Source organism: Cavia porcellus, unplaced genomic scaffold (genome assembly GCF_034190915.1).
Source record: "Cavia porcellus strain 051 isolate PalLab524CR breed Dunkin Hartley unplaced genomic scaffold, mCavPor4.1 scaffold_1, whole genome shotgun sequence".
Lineage (NCBI taxonomy): Eukaryota > Metazoa > Chordata > Mammalia > Rodentia > Caviidae > Cavia > Cavia porcellus.
This window is the reverse complement of record NW_026947484.1, coordinates 83715523-83727113: the sequence shown is the minus strand read 5'-3', so window position 1 is coordinate 83727113 and position 11591 is coordinate 83715523. Positions and strand designations below refer to the sequence as shown.

At 35.7% G+C, this 11591-nt stretch overlaps 1 long non-coding RNA gene across 1 annotated transcript in view; it reads left to right on the top strand.

Annotated features, from left to right (window-relative positions):
• Positions 1-888: 888 nt before the first annotated feature.
• LOC134471555 (uncharacterized) overlaps positions 889-11591 on the top strand; it is a 46229-nt gene continuing 35526 nt past the window's right edge. Inside the window, exons 1-2 of the long non-coding RNA XR_010040998.1 lie at positions 889-932; positions 4467-4529. This is a non-coding gene — a long non-coding RNA (uncharacterized LOC134471555). The remainder of the gene's footprint in view (positions 933-4466; positions 4530-11591) is intronic.

Sequence of the window (11591 nt, the reverse complement as noted above, 5' to 3'; positions counted from 1 at the left end):
GCTGTGTGGGTGGCAACCAGCAAGGCCACAGGAGCAAGACTGTCCCAGTCCTTTGGTGCTCACATCATTCCACCAAGTGCCCTGTTTACCAGAAATGGAGCTTTAGGAGTTAATGTTTTTCCTGCTGGGTTTCAATCTTGCTTTGGTCAAATTCCTCTTTGCTGTTTTCTTATTCCTCCCTTTGGAGTGAGCCAATTTACCCCTGTTTCTAACTTACTGTTATATGTTAAAGTATATAACTTTCTCTTGGAATTTTACAGGAGGTTATATTTGGGTCTTATAAAAGACTTTGGACTTGGAATTTTAAGATATCATGGTATTGGAACCACTGAAATTTGGCAACTTTTAGATATGGACTGAAGCATTTTGCATAATAAGGTGGAGATGAGCGTTTGTGGGGTCAGAGGTACAATGTTATAGTTTGGCTCAAAAGTAAGTTTAAATAAATCTTTCCTCCTTTAGGAGATTTTTCCCAGGTATTTTGTTAACATTGATGTAAAGCTAAGACATCACATTTGTTTAGAGCAATTTTCCCTCACTTTATAATCTTGCCCTCCTTAAAATCTGTTCATCACAAATAGGTTGATACCTGGACTACTGTCTCTACTCCATTGATCTGCATGTCATTATTCTGGGCCAATAATATCTGGGTTATTATAGCTTTAAATTTTAAAATTGAACAATGTGTGTTCTCCTATTTTCTCTTTGTTGTTTAAATGTCTTGGCTTTTCTTGGTATCCTTTCATTTCATATAAATTTAAGATAAGCTTGCTAATTTCTGCAAAAATTCACCTGAGACTCAATAGAGATTGAGTTGAAATTGTAAGCAAAACTGGGGAATTTTGCCCTTATTTTCTCACTTATTTGATTTTCTTTCTTTTCTTCAAACAGTGTTTTGCAGTTTTCAAGTTCTACTTTTATTCAGTTTATAAGTAAGTATTTTGTTCTTTTTCATACTGTTGTGAATTTAGTTGTTTCCTTAAGTTTTAGAAATTTTACTGCTTTTATCAGTTATACTTCACTAGAGGGATAGGTTTAATACAATATATAAATATTTATTCCATAGCTATATAGTGCCCACCTTTGGAACCAGAGGTAAGAATTGCAAAATGGCCATTGCTGGTGAACTGAGGGCCCAGTTGAAAGCTGAAGGCCTGGAGCTCACCGTAGTGCAGTCTGGGAAAACTGAAGGGTCTGCTCTGGAAGTCTGAAGGAAGTGTGACGAATGTCCAAAGGTGAACGTGAAGACAGAGCTCTGACAAAGATGCCAAAGAAAAGAATTCCTTTCTCTTTTTCTTCTTACTCTATCCAGGCGACAAGCCTACTAGTTTGTGCCACTCACGCCAGGTGTGCCTTCCCTCCTCAGCTTGTGCTTTCTTGTCAATCATCCAAGACATACCCACAACTGCACTCCACTAGAACTCGAGGCATTTGCTGATCTGTTCAAGTTGACATCACAATTAATTAACTATCCAACTGCTACTTGGAAAAGGACAATTAATTTTCATCACTTAATATATTGCAATCTTGCTGAACTTGTTAATTGGTTCTAATGCTTTTTTAGTGGTTCCTTAGTGTTCTTTACATATAAGATCATGACATCTATGAGTAGAGATAGCTTTAGCTCATTTCTGAATGTATTTTTTTTACCACTTTCATGCCTTATTATCTTAGATAGAAACTGTAATGCAGTATTGGCAAGAATCTTACCCTCTTCTTAGTGGAAGGCATTCAGTCTTTTACCATGAAGTATGAGGTTAATTGTGAGTTTTTCATAGATGTCCTTTATTAGACTGAAAAAAATTTAGCATATATCATTTTTATATCTAAGTTACTTAAAAATTAAACACATACATGCATATTTAATTACTCAAATAAGATTACATGGCTTCATTCTGAATGCAGATCTGTTTCCACTTTTAACTTCAAAGAAAAGAATCAATTGAACTCAGATTCTTTTGAGAAAGTAAGTAGAAAAATTTAAGGCTTCTTCTCTACTCAGTATTGTATAATTCTTTCTAACCAACTTTGTTACCTCTTTTATTCACCTGTTATCCTGATTGTCATTCTGTTGGCAATAATTTCTAATGATACAACTCCTCTAATGATGCTTTTAATGCTAATGCCTAGAGATTTTTTTTTCACGTTGTTTATTATCGAAGCCTGATAAGCTCTAGGTGAGGATTCAGGGCAGTTTCTTTAGGAAGTAAAATAGTAGTCATTAATGAAGGTTAGACATTTTAGGAAATGATGAGAAACTGATCAAATGGCTACTCCATAGGAGATTTTCTTCCAGCTTCCACTAAAAATGAGAATTCAGTTAGTATAAAAGGTACACCGATGAGAAACCACAAAACATTGTTCAGTTAATTTTAAATGAAACATATTGCTAACAGTATTTTAATTTTTATAAATAATGGGAGCTGAGAGAACTGGTATATCAATAACGTTGCCCAAAGTCAATTGGATAATTTGTATATATACATACAAGTGCACACACCGCATTCCTCTTTATTTTATTGTGGCTTATGACTTCCATATTTCCACTCTTTTTGCTGGCCTACTATTTGACAAAAAAAAATGCTTATTTTTTGTGCACCAAGCCTATTTGAAATAAGATACAAATATTTTGTGAAGTTGATTGCAATGAATCAAAGAAAGTCCCAAATGATGCATTTTAGCAGAGTTTGAAAAGAGGGAGATAGCTATCTTCTTAACATAAACATTTTTTTCTTAACATTAAATATGCAGCTTCTTAAGAAGCTTTATGAAATCATAAAGCAATGTTTTACTGTTCTATGTATTGTTGATTAAGTGAACAAAGCATCACATAATTTTTAGAAAACTATAATGGAGGTTTTAGGCCATCCAAATCGAAATTCTGGTCCTTAGAACTGACTCGGCATGGTGATGCCTGCCTGTAATTCCAGCATTCAGGAAACTGAGGCAGGAGTGTCATGCTAAATTTGAGGTTAGCCTGGGTTACAGAGAGAGTTCAAAGCCAGCCTGAACTACATAAAAGATCTTGTCTCAAAAAAAAGATCGTTTGGCTGAGTATTTCAGCAGGCAATGAATTTCACCTTCTTAATTGTGGCCTCGCCAGAATAGGAATACCATCTAGTCATATGGCTCATTTCCAAGGAGGAGTCATGCAACCTTCCAATTAATAGATGATACAGAGAAAGAAGAAAGTTTTAAAAATTACTGTTCTTGAATTATAACAAAAGCTCTTTTTTTAGTAGCTGTCTAGAAAATTCCCAGCCAACATCATAATTAGCTAGGCAAACGTAACTAGAAGAAGATTTTTTAGCATAACTACAAGATTTGAGATGACAGCCATCCTAATTTACATTTGATGTGAGTACACAGTTGTGACTCAAGTGTTAGCATATGCAGGCCCAATCTGCAAATCACAAAAGGCTGCCTTCAAGGTAGATTAGGATATTTCTTTTATAAAAGGTTTAAGAACAGGGTTTCTAATTAAGTGATCTTTGGATAGAATTCAAAGGGTGTATGAAATTGGATAATAAAAGCATTATATTATCATTTCAGTAATTATAACTGAAATTAAGTATTTTTAAAATTATGAATGAGGATAATAATCCACAGAAGTATTCACAAAACCTGTGATCATGATCTTTTACATTAAATGTTAAGGAAAAAGTACATGCAATTTATACCACAAATTTAATTTTAAGCTAAATATTACCTTAACTATTAATTCTTTAATTACATATATTTGCTTTTATTGATTTATAAATATGTGTCTGAGAGGTGGGTCTGTTGATATCACCAGACTGCCAATGGACCCATAGAACACCCATACGAACTCCTGGCATGGGGCTGAGGAAGCTCTTTATATGAGCCTCCTCTGAGGCAAAAGAAATCTGCTTCACAATATTTATTAGGTCCTTTGACCTGCATCTGCCTGGCCATTTTATATATCTCTCTTTTGATGGTTCTAGATGAGCTAATTAGGTTAACTAATGATTCAATTCAGAATCTTGGATCTGTTTTTCTCAGAGAAGTTAGATTCAAAATTACAAAAAAAAAATACAAACTTAAGTTTTTTTGTGTGATTACCCCCATTTAATTGGTATATGCTTTTGGTATGTGATTGTATTTGTTTAGGGAAATTGGCTCCCACACATACACCCATGTGTATATGGTGTATTTTGATCATTTTTGATACTCTTTCCTTATCTCTGTCTCTTCCCCTATTACCTCCCTGGCTCTCCTTCCCCTTCATCAAAAATCTGTCTCTATATTTTCTACCATATCTCCTTCTTCTTACACTTTAGCTCATTTATACTTTGGTATTCTCTTATAAGAGAAACCATGCAATACATTACTCTGGATTGGACTAAAGAAAAGTAAGTAACGCATCTGACACGTCCAGAGGTAGCACAGCTTAAGAAAGGAGATGGGTAAACTCTGGCTTTGATTCTGCACTCTGCTCTTTCCAGTGTGTCTTTCAACGTTGGACTGACAGAAAGAGGACTTCAGTGACACTTCATCACCTTGTATAGGTATTTCAATATCCAGAAGAGGAGAAGAGGGTGTCTCTCCCCATATTTGTTACTTAGAAGCAAGAGAATGCCTCATAGGAGAGTTTCCTCATTAGAGGGTCCACAAGTGCCTTTTATGTCTCATTGGCAAAAATTAGACTGTATTTTTATTTCCAAACTTACTATGGACAAAGGGTGATCATTATCATCAGTAACTCGGACTAATCTTTTCACAGTAGAATGCACATTGGAGAACCAATCTTAAAGATCAAATAGGTAGTTATCTGTATGATAAATATGAAATATGCCCAAAAGATTATGTGCTAAAGACTTAGTTATCAGATGATGAGTTTTTTTTGGAAGCAAATGGCTCATGAAAGCTCTAAGTTCATCTGTGCATTAATTCTTTGATTAAATCATAACATGATGGTGCTATTGGAGGTAACAGAAACCAGAGGTGAGGCCTAATAAAGAAGAGTGGGTCATGGGTGAGTGACATTGGGTATTGTATCTGGCCCCTGGACCTGTCTTTGGGCTCTTTCCTTCTCTTCTGCTTCCAGGTGGTCACAATGTAGTAGTTTTCGTCCACCTTGCCCTTTGTTCAAGAAGCTTCTGCCTTGCCACAGGCCTAAAAGCAATGGAACCATCTATCTAAGACTGAAACCTCTGAGAACATGAACCAAAATAGGTATTTTCTTCTTTAAGTTGATTTTCTTGGATATTTTGTCACAGTGATGAAACACTAGCACATCATCTCACACAATTTACTTTCAGAAATACAATCATTATAATTTTTAATTTTAAAAGAACACTGCTTTTAAGAAGGCATCAATAAAAAATTAAGCAGACAAAACAGGCAGGATATTGCAAATAAAATATGTTTTCAATTTTCTTACATTGCTTTACATTTCCTTATCAAAGGACAAATACTTTTGCCTTTCACTTTGAAGCTTTTAGCTCAAATTACAGTATGAATCCATTGGTTGTCTTCAAGAGGTGATCTAAAAGTGAATGTTATTCTCGGAAAGCAATGCCATGCCTCTCACTATTTGTGCTGACAGACAGATCTTGCTTACAGAGTAGCTCTATAACCTGTCACGTTAATTCTAAAGGACTCATCAGGCAAGGTTGGGATGAAATTCTCACTTTCTATATCTTGGAATATCTTCAATTTTCTTACTAATCATCAACAACTCTACAGAGTATGAAGTATCTTATTATGCTTCAGTAGAACTAAAGATAAGGAGAAGAAATATCAATTCTTCCTCCTCCATCCCCTAATACTGAGTTTGACCCCAAGGACTTGTGCATGCTAGGCAAGTGCTTTATCACTAAGCTATACCCCCAGTTTAGAGGAATGGAAATTTGACAGACAAAACTGAGAAGTATGACCTACATAATTTGTAAATCTAAAGTTTAGGGTAAAGGGTGGGATTTTTATGACATCTCGATATACTATGGACTCAAAATTTACTTGCTCAGAAAGCAAAATTTTAACACAAATGAGAAATATTATCTAATGCGTCTGGTTCCTTCACACTTAAATAAAAAAAAGTGAAAGATATGCCCTTAGAATAAATTATAGAAATAAAAATAAAATATATCTTAGGAGTACAATAAGTAAGGAAAGACATTTCTGAGAAGTTGTGCTGTAGAAGATTCAGAGAAGGAAAATCAAAACGTTTCAAGGACTCTTTTAGAGCTGGGATATGGCCACGGAGTGATCTAAGGAGAAGTACCCTAAGTTGCCAATGGTAGGGTAGAGATTGACCTGTAGGGAAAGAGGTAGTATTTTCTCTTCTCTGGACCTCCTCCATAAATGCTGAGTTCAAGTTGTTAGGCCTGTCCTGGCCTTGTCATTTGGAAGTTATAGAACTCAATGTGATAGTTATGCTGAAAGCTGATTCTAGAATTGGAAGTTTTACATGTCTAAACAAGCTAATATTTCATTTACATTTTCCCACAGCTAGTTAATTAGGGGAACAAAGGGGAAAGGAATTTATATTTTGGAGACACATGGTGGTAGTTTTTACTCTGCTTTTCCTCATATTCCAATAAGCCCTACTCTTCTTCTCTACCATTGTTCCTAAAAGTATCTCATTTTCTGCCATGCTGAGTGATACTTTGCAGGAATTTTATACCTTTCATATTCCTTAAGCAAGATTCATATTGTCTTGTTCAGAGTTTATCTAGTGTTTTCATGGCTGTCTTATCCCAGATTGTGAACTCTCCCAAGGCAAGCCTCATCTTACTCATCCATGAATTAAATTCCTAAGAACTTCCCAGAACATAGTAGTTTCCCCAATAATATTTGATGCAGATACTGTTTATAATTGAACAGTAATTGCAGAAATAATAAGTTGGTTTAAAATGAATCCCCAGGAAAGTTGGTATAACTCCTCCAATTGTATTCCTTCCTGCTTCAAGGAACATCCGTTGTGAGGTTTTAGTGGTGTAGTTTAGTTGTCTGGCTTTAAAAAAAAAATCCCCAGCAAAATGAAAAGAAAAATCTATAGTGTTTCAGTTCTAAATGCATCATCAGATCCACTAAGCTACTGGTATGCAGCTGGCATGATTGGGCTTTAGTATTAAATATCATTATGATTTTTATTCATCCTAAGGTCACTGGTATCTCAATAATTTGAGTCAAATTTAATATATCAAAGATCATGATTAATGATGGTAAGGAAACAGTATCAACTGATAAAGGCCCCAAATGTGAATTTGAGGAAGCTGAGACTAAGGAAATTCTATGAAGAATAAAGTATTTAAAATATATTTTTAGTGTGATGGAAAAAAAAAGAAGTATACTAAAATTATACCACCTATTATGATATTTCAAATTCAAATGTCTGAGTTCCTTTTGAAAGGGAGGAGCTAAAAATGCATCCATCTGCTTAAGGAATGGAGATCACAGGATCCTCTAATCATTCCATGTCAACAAGTTTCCTGCAGTCAAATCTGTTTAGTAGGAAATACAGTGGTTTTAGAAAGGTAAGAGCAAAGAATTCGGATGTGGGTAGTCAGGATCTCTTTAAGGAAATCGTGGGAATTTTCTGAAACATATCTACTGTGTACAGGAAATCATGGTTACTGCACTGAGGGGAAAAGACTGAGACAAGGCACAGCACAGAGATTTGGTGTTTGTTAACATGTGGCATCCCAGGGCTATGTTTCTGTTCACACATTCTTTTCTGAGAGATGAGAGGCAAAAGCCACCTAGGGTTCCTTGGTACAATGACCAGAAACTCAAACCTATACTATTCTGCTGTGGTCATTTGAGATCATTGTACCTGAAATAAATCTACCTGATAATGGAGTACTATTTTGACTGGCAAGAAGAAAGAATTGGCCGGAGGGTTTAGCTCAGTGGCACAAGTGCCTGCGTGGCAAGGGTAAGGCCATAAGTTTGATCCCCCAAATAAACAACAACAACAACAATAAAACTAAAAAGAAAGAAGCATGCTGATACTGTTGTCTAGAAACTTAATCTTTTACCTGTCTCAAGAGTTCCATTTGCAGGGAATTTAACTTAGCTTCACAAGTGCCTGCCTGGCAAGCCTGAGGTTGCGAGTTCTATCCCAGATATCCAAAAAAAAAAAAAAAAAAAAAAGAATCCTATTTACTTGAATGTACCTTCCAATGTGCTATTGACCCAACTACATAATTAGTGGGAAAACTGCCTTAAAAGCCAGAGGAAGTATTGTTTTTGAGCAGAAAGGGATCTTTCACACCACAGAACAAGTTAGAATATATTCATCCAGGGAATTTCTTAGTGTTCTCCGGGATAAATACACAAGCATTTAAATTTTATTGTAATGCCTATTATCAATCCAAGGTTGTTTGATGATACATAGGGCATATTGATTATTAAGAAATCAAATTTACTTTTTAGTTGTTGAATGCCATCTATTTTGTTTTCTAGACACTAACATGACATGCCTTTTCATTTAAATCTCGCTGTCTTAATATCTACCCTTATTATATGAGTGCGCAGATTTTCTTGTTCTCATTTAACTATTTTATTGGCCCCACGCCTGGTTTGTTTCTATTTCATTTTGGTAAATGTTTAAGGTGGTGGGCAGTAGGTTATGAAGGTCATTTTCTGTGAAGAAGGAACACATGGCTGATTGATTTGGGATTTTCTCTTTCTTGATGAGTTTTCAGCCCAAAAATATTGATCTGTGCAAATTAGAGATTGAGCACTGCTAAAAAGGGTTATGCTTTTTAGATGCATTGTCTGTCAGTGCTTGGGGCATTTCCCTCTTCATGATGGTGATTATTATTTCAACTCCCTTAAATCTATCAGTTTGAAATGATAATCTTTTTTCTCTGATAAAATATTTCCCTTATGTCTCAGTCTGCCCAGGGAATACAGCTAAGACTATTTAAATCATAACTTCAATGTAATAAAAACATACATTTAAAACTTTTTTGAAAAATCTCTTTCCAAGTACAATAACACAACATGGAGATGAATGGAATCCAATCTGTAAAGGGAATGAATGGAGTCCAATTTCTAAAAACAAAAAACAAGTTCAGACTCAGTTTCTCTCACTTTGCTTCCACAGCACACCTCTGACATCAGATGTGTGGGAAATTTCCTTCACTCACCAAATAAGCAGTGCTCCAGCACTGGCCCCTGTTGTGCCTGTGATTCAGTTCAGGAGGATGTTGTCTCCTTAGAGTCAGGGTCAGGTCTGAAAATCTGAGGGCTTAGTTCCACAGCACTCTCCTCCCTTGATACACATCCCTGCCACTCACAACTGTGGAACCCTGGAACTCCTAACCAATGGGCTATCAATTGTGGTTTCCACAACCATCTTCCTAGATTCAATAATTTGTTAGAACTGTTCACAGAACTCAGAAAAACGCTTGTTTTTGCTTGTTTACTGTAAAAGCTATTACAAAGGCTAGAGATAAAAAGATGCATAGTGTAAGGTACAAGGGAAGGAGTGAGCAGGTTCCATGTAATCTCCAGGGAACCAGGCTCCAGGAACACTATGTGTTCAGCTGTCCATACACATTATGAGGCCCTGTCCTTCTGGGTTTTTATAGGAAACTCATCTTGTAGGCATGATGGACCAAACACAGGCTACTGGAAATCAAGTTTCTGACTTTTAGACTTTGAGCAATAGTCCTGAAATCTCTGAGTAGTTGGTTGTTTACAGAAACACATCCTGATGGAGCAAGGGGAAAGATCACTTACTGTTCAAAACAGAGCACATTAGGATATGAAATAGTTGTCAATGCCAAGTTGTTAGTGGCAGTGTTTGTTAAAATATTTCCTATTATCTCTGTTACCAGCTATTTGAGTTATTTTTTCGTCCTTTTAGCAGATTTCAGTTGAGCAGCCTACGATGATTTAAAGACTCTCTGGGTCATTAGGCGAACAGAATAGCCAAACAACAAGGAAATGGGCATCTCTATCTTAGCTCCAAGTGGGCATTATGAATTACACTTATGGAGAATAGAAAAAAAACGCTTCTTGTTGGTATGTCATTCAATGACAAAGACTGGAGTAATACTTTACAGGAGAAGGAGAAAAAATATCACTCTGCTTCTGTGATTTTTCTTTCTTTAAAGAGATCTTTGTGTATGGTTCAACCTGGGTTCCTTCATATGCCCAGTTTCAAAAAATTATGTAAGTGTAGCAACTATAGACATTACCAAAACTGCTATAGACTTGAGAAATGATCACAACACAGTTATTGTTTTGCACTGTAAGGAGTTTCTATTCTCTTTTTCCTACATATAAATTTAAAACCCTTCTTCCCAAGAAACCCACTGTTTTAACGCAAAAGTTTTTAACTACTAACAACTCTTTGGAGAGTTTCTTGCTTAGTGATGGTTGGATAAAGATGAGAAATGACTGAGTGGAAGGGCACCAGATATGTGGCTTTATGGTTTCCAAGTCTGGAAGTAATCTCCTATTTCTTTCTTGGAGCAAGGCCTCGGGCCTAAGATAACTAACTGTGGTCTGGAGTTCATTTGAATTAAGAGTAAACAAAATTATTCTTTAATCTCTACAGTGAACTGAACCATTTCAAACTCAATTGACTGCAACTATTAAAAGGAGTCAAGTGAAATATAAGAATCAGAGAAGTAGGGACTTATGGTCATCTAATATGGGTCCTTGAGGAGCCATAGAATGGCTCCTCACAGATGCCTGAGAACATTCTAGAAGGTTAGAGAGACTGGTTCTGAAGAGCTATGACCAAATTATCAGTATTTGTATAAAAATAACCAATTCTAATGCAGTTCAACACAAACTTTCCTATTTTACTTAATAGATTCAAAGAGAGAAGACAGGACAGACAGACTTGGGTGGAGACTGGGCTAAACATCCTTCTATTTCCAAGGTTTCCTGCTCTGTCCTAATCGTCTCAATCACTGACATATCTTAGGCTGAAACAAGCTAGGAATCTGTTCAGAATCAGTTTTCATACTTGTTTAATTGTGCGCTGTGTGTTTCTGTCTAGACAGACCTATTTTAGAATCACTAAGCCTGTCATTTTCTAGGTATTATCCTAAATAATTGTTTATTTTTCTTTGCTTTTAAAATCCCTTTTAAAAGGGAAAAACTTCAAAGTTTGCCAACAGTGTTAATTCAGAGAATAATTGTAAACACTCAAGAAATCTCTATTCTTCCTCATCTCCCCCTTTAAACCTTCACATAGCCATAGACTATCCCCATATTTCCACTATATTTTTAAAAAGTTTTTGAAATTCAAAGACTGAGCACTCTGTCTTTTCTTAGAGAAGTTAGTTCTATGACGAAAAACGACACAGAAAAATAAAATAAAACTGCTGGGCCAGGAAAAATAAAAATGGAGCTTTATTTCTCTGGATCCATAATAGCCAGGCAGTTAGATTTAGTCAATCATTAAACCAAGTTAATAAAAAATAATTAACTAAGGAATCTGTTGAATGATTAGTTGAGGGGGTGCCATCAAAAGAAGTCCAAGTAGAGGCCATTTGAGAATATCTTTTATCTTTTCTTCTTTTCTTTGCTATCCTGGTTGTTCCTCTGTAATTGGGGACAGGGCTTAATATAATATCATTTTAAGACATATATATGTA